This window comes from Podarcis melisellensis (genome assembly GCF_964234715.1).
Source record: "Podarcis melisellensis genome assembly, chromosome: 5".
NCBI lineage: Eukaryota > Metazoa > Chordata > Lepidosauria > Squamata > Lacertidae > Podarcis > Podarcis melisellensis.
The window spans coordinates 43,748,928-43,773,729 of NC_138537.1; the positions used below are offsets into that span (position 1 = coordinate 43,748,928).

The 24,802-nt window shown below is 44.3% G+C and overlaps 1 protein-coding gene across 7 annotated transcripts in view; it reads right to left on the bottom strand.

The window, feature by feature from the left end:
* The window catches only part of LZTS2 (leucine zipper tumor suppressor 2), a 67,338-nt gene extending 60,606 nt beyond the window's left edge, over window positions 1–6,732 (bottom strand). For 2 of the 7 annotated variants that reach the window (XM_081912289.1, XM_081912291.1), the window contains exons 1-2: window positions 6,599–6,732; window positions 1,896–1,945 (exon numbers count right to left, since the gene is read on the bottom strand). The gene's annotated coding sequence lies outside the window, so the exon portion shown is untranslated. Of the gene's footprint in view, window positions 1–1,895; window positions 1,946–2,250; window positions 2,389–2,590; window positions 2,781–2,814; window positions 3,074–6,598 lie in introns of those variants that run through there. The other 5 variants (XM_081912288.1, XM_081912290.1, XM_081912294.1 and 2 more) reach the window with 4 other exon arrangements.
* Window positions 6,733–24,802: the final 18,070 nt, after the last annotated feature.

Sequence of the window (24,802 nt, forward strand, 5' to 3'; positions counted from 1 at the left end):
AAAGTCGGCTTTTACTTGAGTATATACAGTATATGTTGGAAGCCACCCAGAGTGGCTTGGGCAACCCAGTCAGATGTGTGGGGTTTAAATTATTATTATTATTATTAATAATAATAATAATAATAATAATTGAATAGGATGTCCCTGTTTTTATCAGAGAAATGCTTGCAGGCTTCATTCGAAATCAGAGGGCAGCTGCAGTTTTGTGAAGAGAGGCGATGTCTCACCAAGCTGCAGGTGTTAATTTTGCGTTTCAGAATATAGAGATTAAACAAAGCAAGCAAAGAACTTTGTAAGTACTTTCGGTAATCACACCCAAAGGGATGGAAAAGGAAAGCCCCAGAACTTGTTTCAAAATCAGAGCTCAATTCTCAAATGTGTGAAGTAGTAACAATAAAGGGAGTGCCTTTCTGCAGCTTCCAAGCTCCTTTCCCTTCAGATGGAGAAACTGCAACCAGCTATGGACCCATGTAAAGAGTTTCCAGAGCAAAGACTGTTGTGTTTCAAGGATGTATGAGTTCCAGCATCTCCAATTTTGGAAATTAAGCACTTAAGTGATGAAAAACACAAAAGTGACTAATAACAAATTTCTCAGCTATTTGATGAGGGAGGATGTCCATCAGTCCATGCATGCCCCACAGTTTTGTGGGGCGACACAACAGAGAATGAGTTTCCATGAGGCCAAGCAGCCTGGGTCTGACTGTCATGTGAAAGATCTAAAGAACCCCTCCCCCAAAAAAATCCTACTATAAACATGGCCATTTCCTAAGACCCTGGTGCCTCTTTCTGAGCACCTCCCATCTGAGGAGGCATTAGACCTGCCCTTGTTGAGCTCAAGACATGTGACAAGCCTTTCATGCACAGTTAAATTATAATACTATTACTACGCAGGGCAATAACACATGGCAAAGACAGCCCCAAGGCTGTCCGTATCTGCAAATGCTCTGAATACATATTAATGTCAATTTCACTGCATTTATCATCACTGCTCTGAGCTGCCTTGAGCAGGAACTGCAAGCCCAAGATTGGAAGGTCATCTGGTTTAATGAGTGCTTTTGTGTCAGTCTCTTAGTGGCCTTCACAAAAAGGGGAAAGGATGGGAGGGCCCTTTTGTAACTTGCTACATAATTAACTCCCCCTCTGGAAGTCAAAGCAGGCATCCCAGTTCTTTTCTCTCTCTTGCCACAAAGACAACCAGTGTCAGAAAAGTTTTGCCAAGTTAAGTGGGCAGGCTAAGCTATCCTCTGTTGGCACCAGAGGAGGACAGAAATTAAAGGGAAAGGCCTTAGGATTGCAGTAGGGTAGCAACCAGGTGTAGTGACAAGAATGGGGAACACTGAGTGCCATGTGAATGCACAATGAAAACATGTACTACCCAATTTTATTTAGTAAGCTGGTAAATCTTTTCATTCTATATGCAAGACTGAGCCAAAATAAGGTCCAAGTTTCCAAATACACACAGGGTCAGTTTTCTAAAGAGGGTATTGGTGAGCAATATCCTGAGAGATGGTTGTTTTAAATATCTAAGTCATTTGATGTGGAGGATTTGGGGCGGGGAGTTGCAAATTCTCCAAAAGCTATCATAAGCACAAACCACCCCCTTTCAAAGTGTCAGTCCCTCCAAGAATGCAAGGGGTCCAAAGAAGGGGGTGGGAAGATAAATGAGAAAGACAAAAAAGGAGGCTGTTCAGAATGTGATTCCTTGGCCATTCCTTGCCAACCAAATCTGCTGCACTTTGATATAGTCATAAATGTACCAGAGTAAGCAAAAGACTGCACATTAAACTAAACTAGCTTGCATTATGGGGAGAAGGAGAGCGGCCTTAAGTGATTCTTATAAAGAACAGCACATTTTGCTGTGGTATCTGAGGGGACGCTCCCTTCATGTACCTTACCTGCCTCAGGTCTTGAAAGTGAGCTCTGCTCTCCTGTCATCAACTTCCTCCTGAAACAAGAGAAAAATTGTGAGGCCAGAAGATTAAGTGAAAAATCAGTGCAGTTTCTGGCATGTGCAGCACATGATGAGTTTCAGTCACAACAACCAACCAGGCTATAGGGTAGGTTCTCAGAAGTTATCAGTCCCCACTCTCCATATTGCTCTGGATTCCTTGTGCAAATGCAAAATTAAGGAACATTGAAGGATAAATACACAGTAGATGGTGTAAGAGGAAAATACAGATCGCCCCTTGCTAAAATCAGCCGAGACCCTTTCTACATGCACAACTCAAGAGCCACAGGGAAAGTTCGTACTTCTCTACTTTTCTATTCTGCAATTCATTGCTGGAGGACTCCCTCATTACAGTGATTTTCGCTATAAAATCATCTGCTCCACAGTGGAGTTCTCCACCCAAACAGCCAGCTTTGGTGTCCAAGTTACAAACACAAGCAATTAATTTAACAGCGGCTGAATGGAGTTTGTTTTTTTTCCTCCTCAAATTTATCGTTCGAAGATCAGGGCAGGGACACTCTTCCCTTCAGGCAACATTATGTTTCAAACTGTGCCAGAGAAAAGTGAGCTGCACAGCACCACCTCCCCTGCTCTGTATCCCACACCATATGCCTTGGCAGGCAGAAAGGCAGAAAGACATACCGAACAAACGCAAACCCGGTCAACAACAGCCAGACTTCCGAACCAAAGGACAAACCACCAGAGAAGCTTGTCCATGTAGGAAAATGGCAGATGAGGCGGGCTCACACATCCTGCAAGAGTAAAACCACTAGCGGTTTCAAGTTGATTCCTGCTGCCTGCCCTTCTCACTATCATTCCAACTCCCCAAAAAAATCCTGGCCAGCGTCACAGCCAAACAGTCTTACCAGCTAATCAGAGAACAGGAGGGGAGGGACGCCTGTCGCTTCACATTTCTTTCATGCTAACAACTAGGTTCGTGTGTGCATGTTCCCACATGTGCAGTGCATATCACGTTCCTCTGTTTCCGTGCAGTTCATTTCTTGTAGTCTTTACCAGCTCCAAGACATAACCTAGAACAACTTAAGGCAAATGCACACGGAGCCACCAAATTTAGGATCAGGACTAGAAAGCAGCAATTTGTACAGCCTCTCTTCTTTCCTGCGCCTGGCACAGGAGAGCGCAAAAACTCCTGGATTCGTGCCAGAGGAAGGCCCATGAGATTTTTCTCTTTCCAGCGGGCACAATGAGCAAATCACACACAGCTTACAAGCCCCCAATACTCTCTTCCCTCCCTCCCTCCTTCCCACCCCATTCTCCAGCCTTAGAAGTCAGAGCATCATGTTACAGACCCTTTCATGCTCCAAACACAAAGCAGAGACCGGCTCATTATGTAGCGCTCAACTAACTACTCATGGAGCAGCTGCTGTCAGCCTGCTGCTGCGTGGTCCAATCCAAGCTCTGAAGAACAATGTCACGTGACCATCAAAATCCTTGCATATGCTTATTAACAAATGTGACCCAGTAAAAAAAGTACCATTTTACCAATCTCTTTTCCCCCAAGGTTGTGAAACGGATAAGGTCATGTTATGTTCAGAAGAGAGGAGAGGAACACATTTATCCCACTACTGCCCCCAATTCAAAAGATCATTGCAGGCAAAAGAAATGCCACCAAAGAAAACATAGTGGCTTTTCAATTTTGTTTTTTTAAAAAAAACTTGCCATCAGTTCTACATTAGAAGAGAAAACACTTCCAAAAGTGGAAGTCAGAGCAAAGCTAAATATGTTCTCTACCCATGAGGAGCTCACATAAGAGTTTCTTCCTTTGATTTGTAAAGTGTCATTCCTATGTTGGGGCTTGTGTTAACAGGATGTATGCGCAGGGCAAGAAAGCTGAGGAGCACTGAGGAGTGCCATCTATTTATGGGCCTCGGAATCTGCACAGGAGGTGTAGGATATGATGCATATGGAAACAGTCGCACTGGGGTCTAGCAGTTCCATGCAAAGCTAAGGGATTGGGCTGAGCTAATGCTGAGGGGCTAGGACAGAGGTGGGGAACATATGGCCCTCCAGATGTTGTTGTCTCCAACTCTCATCAGCCCCAACTATAAGGTTGCAATCCTTTGCACACTGACCTTCGAATAAGTAAACACCCACCAAACTCAGCGAAACTTAATGCTGAGTAAGCATACATGGGAACCCTTTCTGTTAGAGTGCAGAAATTATAATGAATATATTGAGAAAAAATCTAGCTCAATTTGACAGAAGGGGAATCTGGGGGTCAAAGATATAGCACAGCCTTGGAAATAAGCCCACAAAAGTTACCAGGTTCTGTTCCATGCTGGCTGTAGAGGAAAGGAAGCCCCCACCCTCTGCTGCCAGCATGCAGATACAGGTTCCTTAGACTCTTCAAGTAGGCTACTGAGTGAACGGGCAAAGGAAGAACAGATTTTTTCCATATCCGCCTCTTCTCCACCAGCCTGCTTGGTTTGCATGCTTCTCAGGGAGGAAGGGGCTTTCCTTCCTCTGTGGTTAGCACAGAACTCAAGTGGTGGAGGGAGGCGAAGGATCCACCCCTCATCCACCACCTCACCCATTTGCCTGCAAGTAATTCTTAGTTACCTGCAGCAAGTTGTTCAATGGAGTTGCAGCGATGGCTGGCCCATTTTAGTGACTGGAACACTGCCCCACCAACCTCAATCTGACCATAGCTTTCAACCTTCCCTTTTTTTGCGGGGAATTCCCTTATTCCAGTGCCGTTTCCTGCTGCTTCCCGCTGCTATCCCGGATTGTTAGATATCCCGTAGACTGTCCCCAGGACAGGTGAGGCTGCTGATCCCTTATTTTCAAATCTGAAAGTTGACAGCTATGAAACTGACATCAGCCAGGCAGCCCACCCAGCCTTGCCTTCCAGCCTTTCTCAACCTGTCGGTCCCCAGATGTTGTTGAACTACAACTCCCATCTCCCCTAGCTAGCAAGGCCAGAGCTCAGGGATGATGGGAGTTGTAGTCCAACGACATCTGGGGACCCACAGGTTGAGAACTGCTATGAGCTGGCGTTGCCTGTCAGCTTCCTCCACCTTATGTCTCAGTGTTGCCCTTGTAACAGAAGTGCCAACTTGGCCCCATGACCGTAGGTACCCAGAGCTGTGGCTGCCACGCAGCGTGCCCGGCCCTGGCACCAAAATTTGTGGATGCCCGGCCCCTTCATGGGGAATTTTGGGGCCCAAGGGAGTTTGCACCTATGCCTTGTAAGGAGGGCAAGGGGGAAGGGGGCGAAACTCGAATTAGTTGGCTCTGAATCTCACTGACTCTGACTCCATTAGCTGTTGGGCTCCCTGCTTTCTGCCCTTGCAGCTCCAATGGGCACAGACCACCACTGTGCAGAGAGTACATAAGGTGAGGCAATTTAGGCAAATTTAGCTATAACCTGGGGAATGCCCAAGAGGCACAGCTTGCAGCACAACCTTGAAATAACCATCCAAACCAGCTAGGCAGGAGTACTTAGGCTTAAACCATCTGCTCTGCATCCTGAAAGCTAATACCAAACAGGAGAGAAGAGTTTGCCCAGGGAGGGAGGGGCTAACAGGCAGTTGCCACTCCAGATACCAAAGTCTCTGCTCCTGTCCAAATAAGCTAGAACGTCCAAGGGTAGATGTGGCCAGGGATGGGAGGAGGGAGGGAAGGCGTGCGAATACTTCTAGCCACAGTTTTCAATATATCTGATTGCGATGGAGCCAGCTTTCCCCATGTGGCTGTGAAATGGAAACTCTATATTCCGAAAGGGAAAAGGAAGGCTGCCAGGCCAAGCTGGGCACTGCATATATCGGAAAGAAGCTTCGGGGAAAGTTTGCACTGGAGGTGAGACAGGGAACGAAAGCCACCGAAACCTCTCCAGTCCCTGCCGACTCCTGAGCCTGGAATGTACACTGTTGAAACAGTCCCTCCCTCAGCATGCCAGAGACTTCTACAGAGAGCCACCCTCTCAGACCCAGAGCCCATCTCAGCCAAACCCCTTGAACCCCCAGAACCTTTGATCCATTATCTGGGGAAAGGCATGATATAAGCTTTTAAAATCAATCAATCAAACAAATCCCCCTTCAGTAATCAAAACCCCTCTTCCACAAATGCTGGTCTCCTCGAGTGGGGAGCCTGTACCCTTCCAGTTGTTGTTGGGACTATGATTCCCATCATTCCTGACCATTGGCTACGCTGCCCGGGATCAATGAGTTGGAGTCCTGCACAACAACTTCTGGAGGGCCGTAGGCTCCCCTGCCCTTGCGCCTCAACATCAGCTCCTTCCGTCCCTGGAAGAGTCACTTTTGCCTTTTCAGCCACTGCCCCACACTTTGACCCAGCACAACACCTCAGTACCCAGTCCCTTGCTCCACTCCACCCAAGATCTGTCTCCCCAAAGACCCTCCAACAACCCATTGCCCATATTCCACTTCTGGACAGTGGTTACATAGCCCACAGAACCACCAGCCTCGTAGCACATTTCCCCCATGCATGATACCCCCACGCTCCTTACACAGGTTCTCAGCCCCCTAAAAATATCACATGTCGAGGACATTTAGCTTGCCTTAAGCGCCTGGAGGATCTCTCCCCACATTTGCCCTACAACGCCCCCCCCCCGCCCCCCGCGATTTAATTCATCGCTGCCTCAGTTTTAAAGCCTTTTCCTCCACTGACCGCCACACAGCATCTCGGGTCCACACAGCCAGCCAGCTCTCTCCCTCTCGCCCAGAGGAGCGCTAGGACAGCCCACCGCAGCCTCCAGCTCCCCTCGCCCCCCGGCCAGTCCATGCCCGGCCCCAACGCCAGGCTCCGCCCGGCCGCCACCCCCCTAAAGCCCCCCCTAGACGGACGGACGGCCGAGCTAACGGGCAGTGGGAAGGGGCCGCGCTCGGGAGAGTCCCGACGGGCGGACAGTGTCTGGTCCCAGACGATCAATCGGGGGAGGGGTAAGGAAGGGCGCCTTTAGGGTCGAGGGCAACGTCCCAGTCCTAAAACTGTGGGGTTTTTAAGAGAGACAGCGGGCAATGCCGGCTTGGCTTGGCCAAAGCTATGCATCTTGCCCTCCCTTCAACTTTTTAAAGTTATGATGATGTCTGGAGCACTTTTTCTGGTCTTGTTTCCGGGATGGGTGTTGTGTCGTTGTTTCCCATACCACGTTCCTCTGTTATGCCCTTTTAACTTCTGAGATTACAAGGGAAGAGCCAAAAAGCTGACCACCTGACCTCACTATATACTGTATACTGTAATTCCCGGGCTGCGCGCACGTCAATAAAAGCAAACGAGGTTAGACGCGCCTCGTTAAAAAGGCTATTCAGAAACAACCAAATTCCTTCTGCATCACGTGCCGTCAGAGACATATCTTTATTTCTGGACCAACTAAAATATTACAAAGCAACAATTAAGCAAGCTTTCGAGGTCTCCAGGACTCTTCTTCAGTCTGGGTGTTAAGCAAAACATAAGGCAGCAGCGGGAGGTTGGGGGTGGATGGAGAGAAATACTAGTCTGTAGCTTGTAAGAGCCTTAAATTGGAGTGCAGGAGGCATTAGGCAGACTTAATTAGATTAGACTCTGTAGGTGCAGAACAGATTTCAGGTTGCAGCAAGGGCTGCTGGGACACAGAAGCAATAATAACTGATCTCTCTACTTGCGGAGGGAGGGACTGTCATTGTGGGTGGTTTTTTGGTCACAGTAAATTTTAAGGTGCAACCTGAAAGGAGTGTATAATTTTCCCAACACCTCCTGCACTCCATTTTAAGACCCAAATTGTGGACTTCGAGGCTCCAACATTTTGTCTTCATTTCCTCCCCTCCCCGTTGTTTTGCTCAACATCCAGAGCTCTGAAGAACCCAAAAGCTTGCTCACTACTTTGCTCTGCTCTAGTTACTCCTCCTCATAAGGATATTACCATATGGTAACTTTTGGGGTTGTTTTCTTCAAGAGAGTTAGTTACCTACATTATTATTATTTTTACTTCTGTGCACTTCACACATTTTATACACTGGAGCACATTCAATATTTTTCATTATGAAGAAGATCACGTTTATTGAAACATTGCATATGCTCTGTCTGTTTTCTTCTCCTCAGTTCTCACAGTGCAAGCCATACATTCAAAGCACATAGCTTTCGCCCAAAGAACCATGGGGACTGTAGTTTTCCACTCACAGAGCTACAATTCCCAGCACTCTTAACAAACTGCAGTTCATAGTATTCTTTGGAGGGGAAACATGTATGGTGTGCATGTGACTTGAGTGCCACCCTGGACCAAAGTGAACTGTGTATTCTGGTAAAGATTACAGGAGCAAAATAGTTCTAAGGTGGGCGTTATGTACTAAAAAAGGCCAAGGGACGGAGGCGTTTCAATAGAGTCATAGCATAAAATGCCACCGCTAATATTTCTCCGTTTGCCACTTTGCTTTTGTGGTAGGAAGATTGTGCTTCCGGTGATAGCATTATGGGAACAGGTTTTATCACTTGCTGTTTACTGTGTGTGTGTGTGTGTGAGAGAGAGAGATTTTATGGCTTTAATCATTTGCATTGCATACTGCCCAGAGAACTTCTGCTATTGGACAGCGCAGAAAAGCAACAAGTAAAGCAATATAAAAAATATATAAGTAAAGCAAGCGCTTGAAGGGAATGGAAACTCTAGAGTTGTTGATGATGTTCTTTAGAGTTCTGCCAAACTACTACAACTTGAAAAAGGTGACTATCACACTGTAACATCTTAGAAAAAGAAGGGACACCTGGCAAAAATGCATGCTGGAACAAGCAGGTAAACAAACCTCTGCAAAGCAGGAGACACATGAGTGATCAAACTAGATTAAGTTCCTTGAAAAATAAATGCTGGCATAAAAAGACTGTGTGTAATTCATTAACCATAATTTCCAATGGAATTAACACGTAGGGTTGTCACAGAGCATGCATTATTTGACATTAGCTATGCAGGCATCTCAAGGCAAGTGACTTTTCCTATGTTGCCTGCGAGACAGGAGTTAACTTCCTGTGCTTTTGAGGGCAGGGAGCAGAAGAAGCCTGTTTTTCCACTCCATTACATTCCTTTTAACCACCATGTATCTCCAGTGAATAATGCATTTGTTCACCTTTTGCAGAAGATGCCTGTAGCCCCTCCCCCCAACCCCAAAAAAGCAGGGAGTAGAGCACAGACCCCTATTACCAAACTATAGAAGCACAGAATAATAGGATGGGAGGGATACAAGGTTCAGAGCAATTTCTGCATCAAGGTGGGACCTCCTCCTGAGTTCCTAGGGCCAGAATACACTGGCAGAGGGGGTAAGAACCCTGATGTACCTTCGTATTCATGCAACAAGCACCTAAACAGAGGATCCCAGAGGCTGCACTGGAGTAATGGAATCGGGGAGATGTTTTGTACAGCACATGGACAACCCTCTTCCTGTTTTGCTGACGAAGCTGGGAGTGTTTTGTTTTGTGTGCATGTGTGTGGTCTTTTTTTAGCATCAGGCTGCAACGTACTAAAAGCATTATTCTTTTTTACACCAAGCAGCATCTGCCCACCCACTCCAAGAAATATCTCCACCCAAATACGTCAAAAGTTCCCCTCTCCGTGCAATATACACACATAGTAGTTTCCATAACCATGTTATCGATTTTTTCTTTTCGCTCAGATCATTTTTAGCTTAGATAATTAGCCAAGCCAGTACCAAGCGTCGACTTGCTCTGCTCTCACTGCATTTCATTCCTTACATAAATCACACAGCATTTGGGAGACACTTTGCGCATGAAATATTAAAGATAAAAAAAAAACCCTTGATTAGTAGCTTATGAAACGTTAAAGAAAAAAGAGTCGGTTTTGCCATTAACTGATGCTCCAAGATTTGCATAACTGCCTTGAGCCCCTGGCATAACAGCCCTGCTGTTGCAAGGCTTCGTGTGTGTGTGTGTGTGTGTGTGTATGTGTGTGTGTGTGTGTCCTTGCATGATGCAGCATTTTGCCATTGTTTTCTGAAGCAATGTGTTTTAGGATCAGGCTCTTAGTTATGTAAGCAAACACACACGCATATACACACACGATTGCTGCCGATTCTCTCTACAGGGAGACTGCTGGAGATTTTCTTTGAAAAGTCAGTGAGCATTAAGCACAGACTACACATTAACAAGCAAACATATGGAGCCGAAACCATGTCTATGTCACATGCAGCCAGGGTGGAAGATCACACACACTTTCCCTCTCCACCTCCATCTGCTCTGACCACTGGTCCCTGTGCATGGTTAGTGTCCCTACTGCTTTTCCAAGACCTTTCCCAGAAGATGCCAGGGACTGAAACTGAGATCTTCTGTATGGGTGGCATGCAGCCTACCATCAAGCTACAATCTCTCCTCCAGAAATGTGTGCTGGTAGTAATGCTTATACAGAGATAGATAATACTTTAAACAAAATGATTTGTTTGTTTGTATATACCAGGCATAGGCAAACTCGGCCCTCCAGATGTTTTGGGACTACAACTGCCATCATGCCTGACCGCTCGGTCCTGTTAGTTAGGGATGATGGGAGTTGTAGTCCCAAAACATCTGGAGGGTCGAGTTTGCCTATGCCTGGTATGTACACACAAGGTAGGTGGGCAGAGAATGCCATTCCTCTTCCAGATAACTGATTTTAAGAATTTGAAATTGCAAGGGGGGGGGTTGGGTTGCATGCATATTTTGTAGGCTCAACTCCAACATTCTTTATTGAGACTCAACAAGATGTCACAAAAAGGTGGCAAGCTTTTGAGTGCTTCAGAAGTCTTCATCAGACAAGATGTTACACAAAACAGGAGGCGAGAAGAACAAGGAGTTAACAAAACGCAAAAAGTACAAAAATGAGGCTTAAAGTTCATTTGAAGTTATGTACTGAAGTTCTCACCCTGGGCCAGCAGGGGGATACTGTAGATAGTTATGAAAATGAAGGATTGAAAGTGACGTTCAGTGATTGGATAGTTTGTATGCAAATGAAGGATCGAAAGTGACGTTCAGTAATTGGATCGTTTTAGAAAATTGCAACAGTTACATTGTTCTGGAGCAGGCTGACCGAGCTCCTGAGTTCAGTTCTGTTCCAGCTTACAAATAAAGGGCTGCTTTGGAAGAATCGCTGTATCATCTGATATGTTCGCCCACAACTTAACAAATATGGATTAAAAGCTTCCTCATCCTAGAATCTAATGAATGGTATCTAACTTAGTCCTAGTCAAAGGATACCCACTGAAATTAATGGACCAACTGAAATTACCCATAAACCAACACTGGCTACAACTCTAGGTGTGTAACCCATATCGGGGTTTGTGAAGCGAGACCCTGTCCTTTCACCAATATTGAAGAAACATTCAACTACCAGTCCAGTTGGCTTCTGTGCATCTTGACCTTCACCTCAAGCAGCAAAATGTATAGAACAGGCCCTGGTGGCCATGATCAAAGTAGAGCTCAGCCCACCAAGGGTCTACCGCAATCAATGCAATTAATGTCTCCTATTCAGTTGCAGTTAATACTGGAGGTACGATGAAAGCATGGTATGCCACTAATAACAGCGACAATCAGGCATGACCAAGTAACACCAGTGTATTCAGTTACACCCGTGTTATTTGGTTGTATATACAGGCTCATGGAGAGCTGCCAATGAAAAGTACAATTTTCATGCTGGAGATAATGATCTTTGTGTGATAATGAAAACCACACAGATTTGAAATTGGAGAACATACTGCAAATGTTGTTTGCTGAAAGAACATGTGGATTAAAAAAAATACATTCCAAAATTTCATCAGCAAGTTATAGCAAAGCTGTATGCAGAAAGTAGTTACATTTTAAATAAAATACTCATTACATTTTTTCCCTCAGACCAATCCTGTCACCGCAAAACTTTTAACTTCTTAATGTACCAGGAATTTTTATTATTATTCTGAAGACTTTTAACTTCTCAAAACCATGAAGAAAGAGATACTTTACTTATTCAGAGGATTAGAACATTTTTTCTCTCCACAATTTGGGCCGGGGGTGGGATGTTTTTGCTTTGCCAAAATGAAAATACACATTATGCTGTTCGGGGAAGTTCCCCCAGGAAAGAAAATAGAAAAGGGTTTTGCTATAGTCAATCTGTTTTAGTTTATTGTGATTTAAGAAGAAGGGAGTACAATAAAGGCAAGCAAATAAAACAGCTCTGAAGTATATCAAATCCAGGCATACAGAATTGCCGAGAGCAAAAAGATCCACAGGCAATCATTTTCCATTATTTGCTACCACTCAGACACAGACTTAGGAACTGATGCTAAGACAATCATCTCCTCCCGGGTGTCCAGACAGAATGAACATTTGAGACAGTGGTCAAGTGACGTCAGATATAATCAGTAAGAAACAATTAAGAGACACCAAGAGAGCATTTGGTCCAACTCCCAAACTGATTATGTTGGAAATCTGGCATACGCCTGTCAGCTAGCGCAGCAACCAAAACAAGCAGCCCCGTGAGTCAGCAAGTTTGCTCTTTGAGGGTTTTTTTATTATGGGAGCATTTCAGGTTACAAAAAGGGCTTTGTGTGCATAAAATTCAACATACACATGAAATGGGAATTTAAAAAAAGCAAGAGTGAGAAAAACTATTATTTGAGGTTAAAAGCTTGCACAGAAAAATCTAATTTTTGCCTGGGGAACTCAAAGGCACAGGGTACAAATAAATAAATCTGGATGAATTGAACCAAGAATGGGAGATTTGTACAAGTAAATAGTGTTTTATTTATTAGGCAGGTTAGGATTTGGCACCACATACAAATTTAAAATATGTTGGTCACAAAGTTGTGGGAGTTCAGGCAAGACTGAGCCAACATTTCTTAATTGTTTATAGCCACTGGGAGAAGAACAGAGAAACGGATGTACTAAATGCAAAGGAATGGCTTTTCCCCAGTAACAAAATATTGCTGCTGTGAGGACAATGTTGCATCAAACAACATTATGCTGAGCTACTTGCAGGAGATTACTGAAACAAGTAATGTTGTGTTTTTAAAAAAAAAAATAGGACATAAAAAGAATCCCTTGGATTAGACCAAAGGTCCATCTTAGGCCAGGGTCCTGTTCTTATAGTGGCCAATCTATGGTAAGCCTGCAAGAAACGATTCCCAGCCACTGGCATTCAGAGGCATGCTGGGTCTGACAATGGAGGCAGTACGCAGTCAACAAGGCGACTAGCCTTTGGTAGCCTTATCCTCCATGAATTTGTTCAGAGATCCGAGTTTTAAAACAGATACCCTACACTTAAACAAAAACCAAACCTGTCTGCAAAAGTGAAGACTGCTTAATTAAAAAAAAAAAATCCAACAACACACCCTGAAATTCTAAAGGAGCTAAATTCTGTATTTTTTGTAAGACAGAAGACAGATGCACAGAGTGTGCATATTCCAGCAACCATTGGAAGCATGTCACTACACCTACAGGCTTTCCTGCTCCTTCCAACCAGCGTTCCCCTTCACAAAACAGCCCTCACATCACAGAAGGACAGACACAGTCCTGCCATCCCCACCAGCCAGTTATGAAATTAATACTGAATCAATTACTTCTGTTTCCCTCAGTACATTCTAATAATCCAGCAGGTTCCTTCCGTTTTCTTACAATAATGTTTTCAGGACATTATTGCTTTCCTTCCTTTGCCTTCCCTGATCTTCAGTACTGAATCATTGCGGCAATTTATTGAAACATGGCAATGGGTCAGGGCATCTGGCTGTTAACCAGAAGGTTGGTGGTTCGAGCCCACCGAGGGACGGCTGTGGGTGGGCAGGATTCCTGCCTTGCAGGTGGCTGGACTAGATCCTTTCCAGCTTTTTACTTCTATGATTCTATAAATGGCTTAGAACCAAGTTGCTTAAAAGATCACTTTCTCCCACATATACTTTCCTGAACCTTAAAATGCTCTTCAGGAGCCCAGCTCCATGCCCCCACTAAGTAAAGCAAGGTGGGTGCTTATTAGGCAGGGGACATTGTTGCGGGTGGCACCCAGCCTGTGAAATAGTCTCTCTAGAATGCCTCACCTGGCACCATTTTAAGTGTGTTTTTTATACCAGGCAAATACCTTTTTATTCACCCAGACCTTTTCAAAGAATTGGCCATCTTGAAATCTGGGTTTTTAATGTCTGGTACGCGACTGGTTTTCTCTCTGTGTTGTTGAGAATGTTTCGTTATGCTATTTATTCCGTTCTCGAATTTTCAATATTTTAATTATTTCTTCTGAGCCACCTAGAGAATATATTTATTGGGTGGCCTGCATAATAAGTAAATAAAGAACTCCACTCCCTCTCCCACACCAGCAACAATAGTGAGGGGGAACCACTGTGACCACCTATGGCTAGGCTTATATAGGTTTCTGAAGGGCTTCCAGATGATCAAAACGCGTATTTTCTCCTTAAGAAGTTCTGCTACGCAAGATTCAGCACTGCTGTTGGGAGAGGGCATGATCTTCATAGGAAGTTGCCTTAGACTAGGACAGACTATTTGTCTGACATGCCCAGTACAATGTGCTCCGATTAGCAGTGACTTTCTAGGACAAAGGTGGCTAATCTGTGACCCTCCATATGTTGTTTGCCTTCAATTCCCAGGAGTGCCACACAGCATGGCCAACAGTCAGGGAAGATAGAAGTTGCAGGCCAGCAACATCTGGAGACCACATATCCCACATCCATGCTTTAAGATCGCAGACAGATGCCTTTCACAGCATCTGTTATCTGATCTTTTGGAGTGGCGAAAGAATAGAACGTGGGGCCTTCCCATGAAAAACGTGTTCTCCGCCATTGAGCTATATATGGAAAGTGTTTGCTACCTTTAAGAGCTAAAAGAAGACATCTTTGTTTGAGTTGTACAGGAGGGGACAGCACAACATCCCAGTAAACATTTTTAAAAGAATTAAAATTAACCACGAGGGAGGAGCTTACAGCAATCTGAAGCTGGGAAGGGAAGTAGGGCAAGAACAATCATGAAGCAGAATGAGACAAGTGCCTCAGGGGATGAAGGTGTCAAAGTGCTCTCCTTTCCACTTAATCTTGCTGCTGAATCTGCCACCATCCATATAAGGCTTCTGCAGGGCCCAAGGTTCTCCTCTTCCCCCTGGCTTTGCTCAGAGAAAGGGCCAAGATGGTCCTTCCTCAGAGAGAGGCCTTCTAGGAAAGATGGCCAGAGAATAGAACCTGCAGCATGGCAGCTAGGAGACCTTTCTAAACTAAGTTTAAAAACTGGGCTAGGGTCCCAGTTACCAAACATATAAGCCTTTGCCAAAAAGTACTCACCAATGGAGGGCAGAGTTTGTGGATGTAGTCCAAACAGACTGAGAGGAAGCACAAATAATCAGTCTAAGTCCAAGCATGATTCAGAGACAAAACACGGAACAACATCCCAAGGTCAATATCACAAGGAGTTCAGGCAAGGTGCAACCCAGCAATGCAGGGAGACTGAAGCTATGAGTTCAAGGGGGATGCCTCATATACTCTGCCCTTCTACACCACACCCTAACCTCAGCTGCTGTCAGTGAAGGAGTGCCTAGGACTGCTTACTCATAAGTAGACCCGTTAAAGGTAAAGGTACTCCTGACTGTTAGGTCCAGTCGCGGACAACTCTGGGGTTGCGGTGCTCATCTCGCTTTACTGGCCGAGGGAGCCGGTGTAAAGCTTCCGGGTCATGTGGCCAGTATGACTAAGCTGCTTCTGGCGAACCCTTACTTACAAGTTAACCAATGACTGTGGGTCTGCAGACACATGCTGCTGCTGCTCTTTGGTCTGGACCTGAAGCTTTTGGCAACAGTGCTCTTGGGTCCCAGGAGATGGCTCCACTTCTGACAGCGCCAGGGGTTCTTCATCAACTCTTAACATGGAGGGCCTCTCAGGGAGATCCTCAGCGTTGGATTCAGGCTGCTCTGCTTGCTCCTCGAGGTCTTTGACCTGTGGGGTGCCTGGTTTGTCCTCTAAGGATGTCATGTCTGACACAAGGATTTGCTGAGTAAATAATTTGAATTGGAATACAAAAAGGGGAGGTGAGAGGAGGTCTAGGAAATAAGTTAATAGAAAATAAGGAATGGAAATTGTACTTGTTTTTAATTGTTTTTAATTTTGCATTTCTGTATTTTTGTTATTTTTTGTGTGTTTCTTTTGTTTTGTATTATTTTGAAAACGTTAATAAATATTCTTTTTAAAAAAAAGGATGCCATGTCTGTTACCAGGTTGGGGCTAGGCATAAAAACATAAAGGACTCCATTGGTCCTGTCACAAAGCGAAGGAGGATAGTTGTTGTGACAGAAGAAGAAGAGGAGGAGGAGGAGGAGATTATTCTTAGAAAAAAAGTTTTTTGCATCTGAATCATTACATAGTCACAAAATAATCCCCAAAGAGCAAAAGAAATAAATCAAGATAAATACACCAAACTGCTTCTCAATTACTAAAACCCCAGCCCTTTCTTCTCCCTCCTGCACCAAGCTTGAGTTCTTCAGATATTCCTGTGGGTCAATCTGATCCCTTGATCTGATCAATCTGATCCCTTGATCTCCACAAGCAACACCCTATTTATATCCCTGAGCCACCTTTCCCCCCTTTTTTACAGTATCAATTGTCTTGTTTTCACTGGGTAGCTGAGTAACCAAAGGATTTGTCAGCAGCAACACCAAAGGTGAGCAGCAACCAAAGCAACTTCCAGTGCCAGGTCAGTTGGAAACAAAGCAAGCAACAGAGGGTTAGGAGAGAGCAAAGTCAGATCAATCTAAGCAGTGCCTGATGGGGGGGGGGGCAAAGGGGTGTATGTGCCCTGGGCAGTAGGGTTTTTTGGGGGGGGCAGCAAGAATACCAGCTTGCTTTGGAGAAAATCCTTTTAAGTATGTTAAGCACTTATTTTAGCTGTTTTTATTGATAATGTTTCTTGTAAACCACTTAGAGGATTTATTACAAGCAAGTGATATATAATTTTTGTTAAATAAATAAAGAAGTGTTTCCCTGCTGGACAAGGTTGATTTTGTTACTCTGTAAAGTAACATAACAATTACATAAATCAGACAAGGGGGGGGACACAGAGAAGAAAGGCCATCTAGTTCAATGTCCTGTTCTTAGGCAAAAATTCCTACAACTGCTCTGACAAGTATATGCAGATCCTCTTTCTTTGAAACTCCCAAGGAACAAGATACTACAGTCTCCGTAGGCAATTTGGGCCACCGCTGACCTGTCCTTGCACTGAGGGAATAAGAACAGTTTGGTAACAGAGCAAGCTGGATAGTTAAACAAGCTGAATTTTGCAAAAGGTCAGCTACAAGTCACTTAAGATTACAAAAAAAGAGCTGAACAATAGACCTTTAGTGTGTGTTTCTTAACTGAGCTCTAGTCAACAAGTGTGGGTCATGGGACAGAGGTAAAGTGAGGTAAAACCAAGTTTCAAATTCCAACTCATCCAAAAATAGTCATTGAGTGTCAAGTCACTTATCTCTCAGTTTACTTAACCTACCTTACAGGGTTGTTGTGTGAAAGTGGAATAATCCATGCATGTTCTCCAGAGCTTCTCAGAGAAAAGAGTGGGGGGCCAATGCAACAAAAAAACAGCATGAATGGAACAAATCTAAATATTATCTCCTTAGGATTTGCAAAAGTTGACAAGTATGTTGTGCACTCATCCAGCACCCTAACTTTTTTCTTCCTACCTTTATATTAGTTTTAAATAACAACCTATTCTGTAAGGCAACAGATTAACTCACTTATGGTTTAACCAAAGTGTAATTTCAAGTTTTACGTATACAGAAAATGTGTCACCTTTGGGGTGGAATACCGGTATGCTGCTTGCTGGTCTCCCACTAGAACATTTAATGACTATGTCATCATGACTTTAGGATATGAACAAAAGCATCTGGAGAAGGCAGCAGGACAAGGTAAGGAGGCAGCCTATAATAACCTGGAATTTGGCAGTTCTACAAAGGTGAAAATCTAGGCACACTGACTCTTCAGCGAACTGCAAATTAGGCCGCCCTGTTCCATCAACCAGGCCTTGACAGATCCAACATCAAGCAACATCAAACATCAGATGATTAAATCATGACCACCTTTTCTTGTATCTTTTATTGCTGTGGGGAAAGGCCTGAAAATACAGAATAAAAGCCAGAAGGCAAAACCAAGAGACTGGAACTACTTTTTTAATACCTGGGTCTGACAGTCTAAACACTTAGTCCCTTTTCCGGCAAAACAGGCTTGTCCGATGCAGGTTATTTCTTCAAATCTCCTGAAATTAATTAATGTGAAATTCATGTAAAAATTGGGGCTTGGCTTTTGCTGCCCAACACCCCATGGCACTCTGAGTTCCCCTAAATCCGTGATCGGCCAGAGAAGAATGGATGGAGGCAGGATCCAGTGGGAAGGAAGGCAGATACTTCTTTTTCTGTTACAACAAAGTTCCCTCCCCTCTTTGCAAGGAGGAAGAGACCCAGAACAAAAGTGTGCAGGAACCTTTAAAGACTTTTGATATCACCCAAGTCTCTGAGCCAAAGACCACCCTAAAATCATCATACATACATGATAGGAGGTGGTCTACAGCATAAATCCTGTCTGTCAGGATACCTGATAATGGTCGCTTGTAGCATTACCTGGGCAGCCTGGCCATTCTTTTGTGATGGTTAATACTTTAGTTCCTGAATCCAGGTCACATGCTCACCCTAGTCGTACACAAATACAGTGGTACCACGGGATAAGAACTTAATTAGTTCTGGAGGTCCGTTCTTAACCTGAAACTGTTCTTAACCTGAGGTACCACTTTAGCTAATGGGCCTCCCACTGCCGCCGCCGCATGATTTCTGTTCAAATCCTGAAGCAAAGTTCTTAACCTGAGGTACTATTTCTAGGTTAGCAGGGTCTGTAACCTGAAGCGTCTGTAACCTGAAGCGTCTGTAACCCGAGGTACCACTGTACACCCTTATGACAGGATTTGTAACCAAAAAGACAATGGGAAAGCTTTCCTCATTTGTCTGACTTACTGCAGAGGAATATTTGAGGTCCCTGGGAGAGTAAAGATGGCTTTAGCATTGCTCTCCTGTACTATTTCAGACACATGGTTTATATATTTAGATATGTGTGCATTTATAAATATTTATTCTATATTTGATATCTGAGAATTCTTATAAGAAGACTCACTATGCATAATCTCTCATTGCCTTGCTTTGGTTGAATATTAGTTCTCACATGGAACACACCTAGCTGATCACAAATGCTTGACTATGTGAGATCTTTAAAAAAAAAAACAAGAAGCATCTATAGGGAAGAAGATGTTTTGGAGCAATGAAGAAGAGTATGTAAAATGTGTGTTTCTCCCCCTGGCACTTGGTAACCACAAGAAGTCTCCAGACATCTGGATTTTACCAGCATCTGAGTCAGGCATCTCACGTAAACAATTTTCACCTGAGACCCAAATCTAAGACATTGCCCTTTCAGCACTGCACTGCAAAATCAGAAAATGTACCCCTGAATCTTTTGCTGTTTCTCAGAGGATGGCAGAGTATGCCTCTTAAACTACTTTTTCTCTTTCTTTCTTTCTTTCTTTCTTTCTTTCTTTCTTTCTTTCTTTCTTTCTCTCTTTCTCTCTTTCTCTCTGTCTCTGTCTCTCTCTCTGTCTCTCTCTCTCTCTCTCTCTCTCTCTCTCACACACACACACACAAATTCCTTCCCGTGTGGTCACTTGAATTGGTGCTTGTCCAAGTGTGCAAGAAGGATAGGCCTTCTGTTTCTTGACTGAGAACATTCAACCTTCTTCTGAGTACTTTATAACTGCTTTCGTGCCCCTCAGACAGCCTTCCGTTTGGGGGACTAAGCCCCTGTGTGTCAAGTCTGTTTGAGTAGAGCCAGACAGTTCCATCAAGAAGACACCGTCTGGCGCAATGCCCTGTCTCCACTTTCACTGTGTCCAGCCTCCCACTGTGGAAGAAGAGTCAGAATGTTTAATATTTCAACCTAGATGTTGAATATTTAAACAGTGCACTGCTTTTTTGGGAATGCTGAGGCAGCATCAAAGCAGAGAGGGACATGTTCCCTCCAATGTCTCTGTCACTTCCCTCAGTGAATCCAAAACACAAAACCCACTTTATGCAGGGCCTGATCAATCACAAAGCAAGCAAGGGAGTTGGGCATAAGACACTAAGGCTGTATCCCCCTACTCTGGACAAGACTCCATCCCCAGAACTCTTTTTTCATTTCTCCCTGCCTTCTGGCATGAGCACAAAAACATCATTGACTAGAATGCACATTCAGTTTTCAACTGGCCGGCTGCCGGCTTCTGTTTTATTTCCGTCACTTTGTATCTTGCTCTTCTTCTTAGGAACTCAGGATTGCATACGCGAGGTTACTCCAGCAGTTCCCAAACATTTTTCTCTCCACAGACCACTTGAAAAATTGCTGAGGGTCTTGGTGGATGATATACGGTAATGATTTTGCTGCATGTTGTAGCAATTGCAGTGCACTGTATGGTTTTTAATTGTAGGTTTATTGTTCATTTCATTTCATATATGTTGTATGTTGCCATATTACAGTTTGCATTCCATAGAATTAAAATGGCAATGCGTACAATATAAGAAAGAAAAGAAGCAATGCCAATTCAGTTAAAAATCACATGTTTAATGTGAAGGGAGTGCTGTCTCCTGTCTTAAAACCACAAATCCATAGATATGCTACATACCATCTGTATCAAAATCAGCCCGTTGACCACAGTTTGAGGAACCCCTGGGTTATTACACTTTATTTGCACCACAATCCTGTGGAGAAAGCCAAGCTGAGACCCACAGCTACTAAAGTGGTTTTAATGGTTGAGTGGTCATTCCCACCCCAACCCCCATACTTAAAAAACTGAAGCAGTTGTACAATTGTGCTGAGATGCAAAAGGGACTTTAGACAGACCACTGGATTAAGCCAGTGGCCCATCAAGTCTAGCATCCTGTTTTCATAATGGTCAACCAGATACCTTTGGGATGTGCAAGCCCTATTCCTCAACAGGATAAGCTCTTACTTGAAAACTGAAAACAGCTGAGCCAGCTCTCTGTGTGTGGTACGATATCTTCTTTCTTTTATTAAAGGTATTACTTCTCCGTGGTTGACTGGTTGATTTAAGCCCACAGTTTGACGCAGGGCAACACAACAAAAACTAGCACCTTCACAGGAATGTAGGAAGCTGCTCTATCCAGTAGCCAACCATCTTGCTTAGTATTGTCTACTAGACTGCAGCATCTCTCCAGGGTTTGTTTAAGTCACGAGTGTTTCCAAGCCCTCCCTGGTGCTTGTACACAGGACCCTTTGCATGCAGCACATGAGCTATAGCCCTTCCATTATCAATCTAAAGTGTGCAATAATCCAGAGAAGAAGATTGGGCGGTGGGGCGGTGGGGCGGTGGGGTTAAACCAATGCATGGGAATTCTTAAATATCATGACTAAACATCCTTGTCAGAATATTTAAGGAATTCAGAAATTTATATCAGCCTGTTATATGTAATTAAAATAATAAGCAATTAACTGCCCACCACAGCAACAATATTCTGGCACAGACACACAGGTCTCCAGAGATAAGAGCAATGCTACTTTCTCCCTTGATCATGAGAGATCACTGACCTCATGGCTTCCATTAGAACGAGAAAGACACCAGTGGGAGAAAAATGAAAGTTATAATTAATTTTCCAAAGTATTAATAATTTAGCTTAATGAGAAGTGATCATAGTTAATTAGGGTAATGAATTAGGATGTCTCGTCTGCACCCAGCTGGAGGTGAAGAGCGTGGGGGTGAGTGGGTGCAGGGTGAGAAATGACACATGACTCCTAAACCTATGGGATTCAGAGTTTACAAAGACTCTCGTTTCTTCTTTTTTGTGGACTAGCATCCTTTTGGTTGTGTATCCAGCTCCGGTTAACACATTCACATTATTTTGCTTGGTATGCAATATGCTTCTATTTTAAAACACAAAAGGGCAAATCACTCAGGCTTGTGAGTGTTTGCATATTCTAAATATGGCCCCAAATTCCAAAGCATAACAGTGAGGCTTAATTAATGCAATGAAATTGGTATGCTGGGAATGTGAATCGGGCAGCTCTTTGCAGAATTCATCACATGCTGAAACAGACATCTTAACATAACATATTTTAATCCTTCATTTCCTCCAAGGTGCTCAGCACAGTGAACACCCTTCATGATGTCTGCTCCACAGGGCTAGAGTACAGTGCTGCGGTTTTCAGCACGTCCCTGCCACACACAAGCTGCTTATTTAACAAAAGCAAAATGCCAGAGACACTACAGTGCTTAGCCAGGGGCTCAGCGATGTGGCACCAGGGGCAGCTTGCCTGATCAATGCTTCCAGGTGCCAGTTTGCAATGCAACCTCTCGCTCCCTCCAAAGGAGAGCAGGTGGGAGGCAGGGTAGCATGAACATGTGAATATGGGCGCTAAACTGAATGGGTTCTGATGGGTGTTAGAGGTCTGGATGCGCTGGGAGAGAGCAAGGTGGGGAAACCGATGCATCAGCTGCTCCTTTGCCACTGACTGGCCTTTCTCACACTTGGCAGTTAGACTTTGCTGGCACCGTTCTGTGCCTGGAACAGTGAACAGACTCTGTCCAGTTGCCTGCACCACCCATTCATTCACACAGTGCCTTCCTCAATTGCTAAGCACTCTTCCCCTACTTCCACAGACCAGTACATGGGCTTGGCAGGAGAGACTTCTCAACGGCTTTGATAGAGGGGAGCAGAGAAGGAAGGGTGGCAAGCTGTCCTTTAAATCAACCCCTCCCTAATAAACCTTTCAATGAGTGATTAAAGAAAGGATGGAGGTGAGGGGGGAGGGATGATGTTTGGAGTGTGGGAATTAGGAGTGAGAAGAGGAGAAGTGGCGAGGAGAAAGCCAGGCCCAGCTGCTGGGAATATGATCCCCGTTCTTAAGCCTCCCACCCGCCCACTCTCTTCTTCTTCCACCCGCCTGGAGATGGACTGCTTGGAACTCAGCTGCCAGTTTTCTGTGAGAAAGGTCCCCATGTATGTGGCTTTGACAACTGGGCAAAGATACAGCTGCTGATTTCTCCCTGCCCAGCGTCTCCCTTCTCTTCCCTCGCAGCAGAGTTTTCTCAGGAAGGAGGGGGACGCAGCAAGCTAAGGATTCCTCCTTTGCCAGAGTAATCCCCCAATCTCTTGGGAAGTAAGGTGGGGAAAACTCCGGCATCAAATGGTTCCGCCCTGATTATCTCAGAAGTCCATTTCTGAACCAAAACCAGGGTGCCATTTCTTTATCCAGTGCCATTTGCCTTGGGCAGACCATGCCCGGAGTACTGTGTCCAGTTCTGGAAACCACAATTTAAGAAAGATATTGACGAGCTGGAACATGTGCAGAGGAGGGTGACCAAGATGATCAAGGATCTGGAAACCAAGCCTTATGAGGAAGAGTTGAGGGAATTGGGTATGTTTAGCCTGGAAAAGAGGAGACTGAGAGGAAATATGGTAGCCATCTTCCAATATCTGAAGGACTGTCGCATGGAAGATGGAGCAAGCTTGTTTTCGCCTGCTCTAAAGGGTAGGATCCGAACCAATGGCTTCAAGTTACAGGAAAGGAGATTCTGAGTAAACATCGGGAAGAACTTTCTGATGGTAACAGCTGTTTGACAGTGGAACAGACTCCCTCAGAAGGTGGTGGACTCTCCTTCCTTGGAGGTTTTTAAGCAGAGGCTGGATGGTCATCTGGCATGGATGCTTTAGCTGAGATTCCTGCATTGCAGAGGGTTGGACACGATGACCCTTGGGGTCCTTTCCAACACTGATTCTGTGATTTTATGATTCAATCCTAAATTCCCAGTAGCCTGACTACCAAGCATCTAGGCACATGGAGATTCTAAAACACTAAGGCTGGCAACCATGCGCACATCAGTGGTCAAATTAAGAAACTTTATAAGGTATAAAGGAAGAGGGGGAACAGGCAGAAAGTCAAAACAAAATACAAAATAAACCTGAGCACAGTCTGAACTAACTGTAGCCTAAAAACAACCCTTGTTCAAGTTTACTCTCAAAGAAACAGCAGGGCTGGTCAGCTTCATAAGATTGTCTTGGAACCCTAAAGCTGAAAAGGGAATGGGATTCTCTGGTGTTGAGGGGAACAAGCTGCAAAAAGCAGCCCAGCTTTTTGAAGGGGTTTTTTTGGGGGGGGGTCAGATATGCTTTCTCATATGCAAAAAAGAGGCCTAACAGGAGACACATGGCAATTGTTTAGGGAACTGGTGGGCAGCTCAGGCCCTTTCTTCACATATGTGTCCTGACCTTCTCACATACATATTTTATTAAGAGCTAGAATTCTATGTACATGAGATAATCTGTCCCACATAACTCAGTACTGTTTAAGATTGGACTGCACATTGAGCCATAGGCTTTATAATACTTCAGTTCAAGTTTACATACTAATCAGAACCAAGTCACATCTGGTATCTTGCAAAATTGGTATTGCTTAATATTAATCAATGCCTTTAGTAAGGAATTCTGGCTTGATCTAATGCTCACCTCTTGCAATATCTTGCTTTAAATGCAAAAAGAAACAAACCCATGGCTGGGTCAGAATTCTAGAAATGCCTCTACTGGGAAGGTAGCTGTGCTTTAGTGAAACAAACCACCTCATTAACAAGCTGGTTACTGGGAACACTTAACTGTAATCTCCTTGGGATCAGAGGGACTCAAGCAGCATTAATCCAAGGACTCTAGTTTAACTGGTTTGCAGATCAAGCTGCTAGCAGCTATGGCAGATGTGTTTTGGTGCACTCTTGCTTGTTGTGCAGAAATCTTTGTAGAGTTTCTGGAGTCCTTCCCATACCTCCCTAAGGACAAGATCCAAGAAACACAAACATTGCACCATCTTATCAACCCATTTTGCACACCTTTAACAA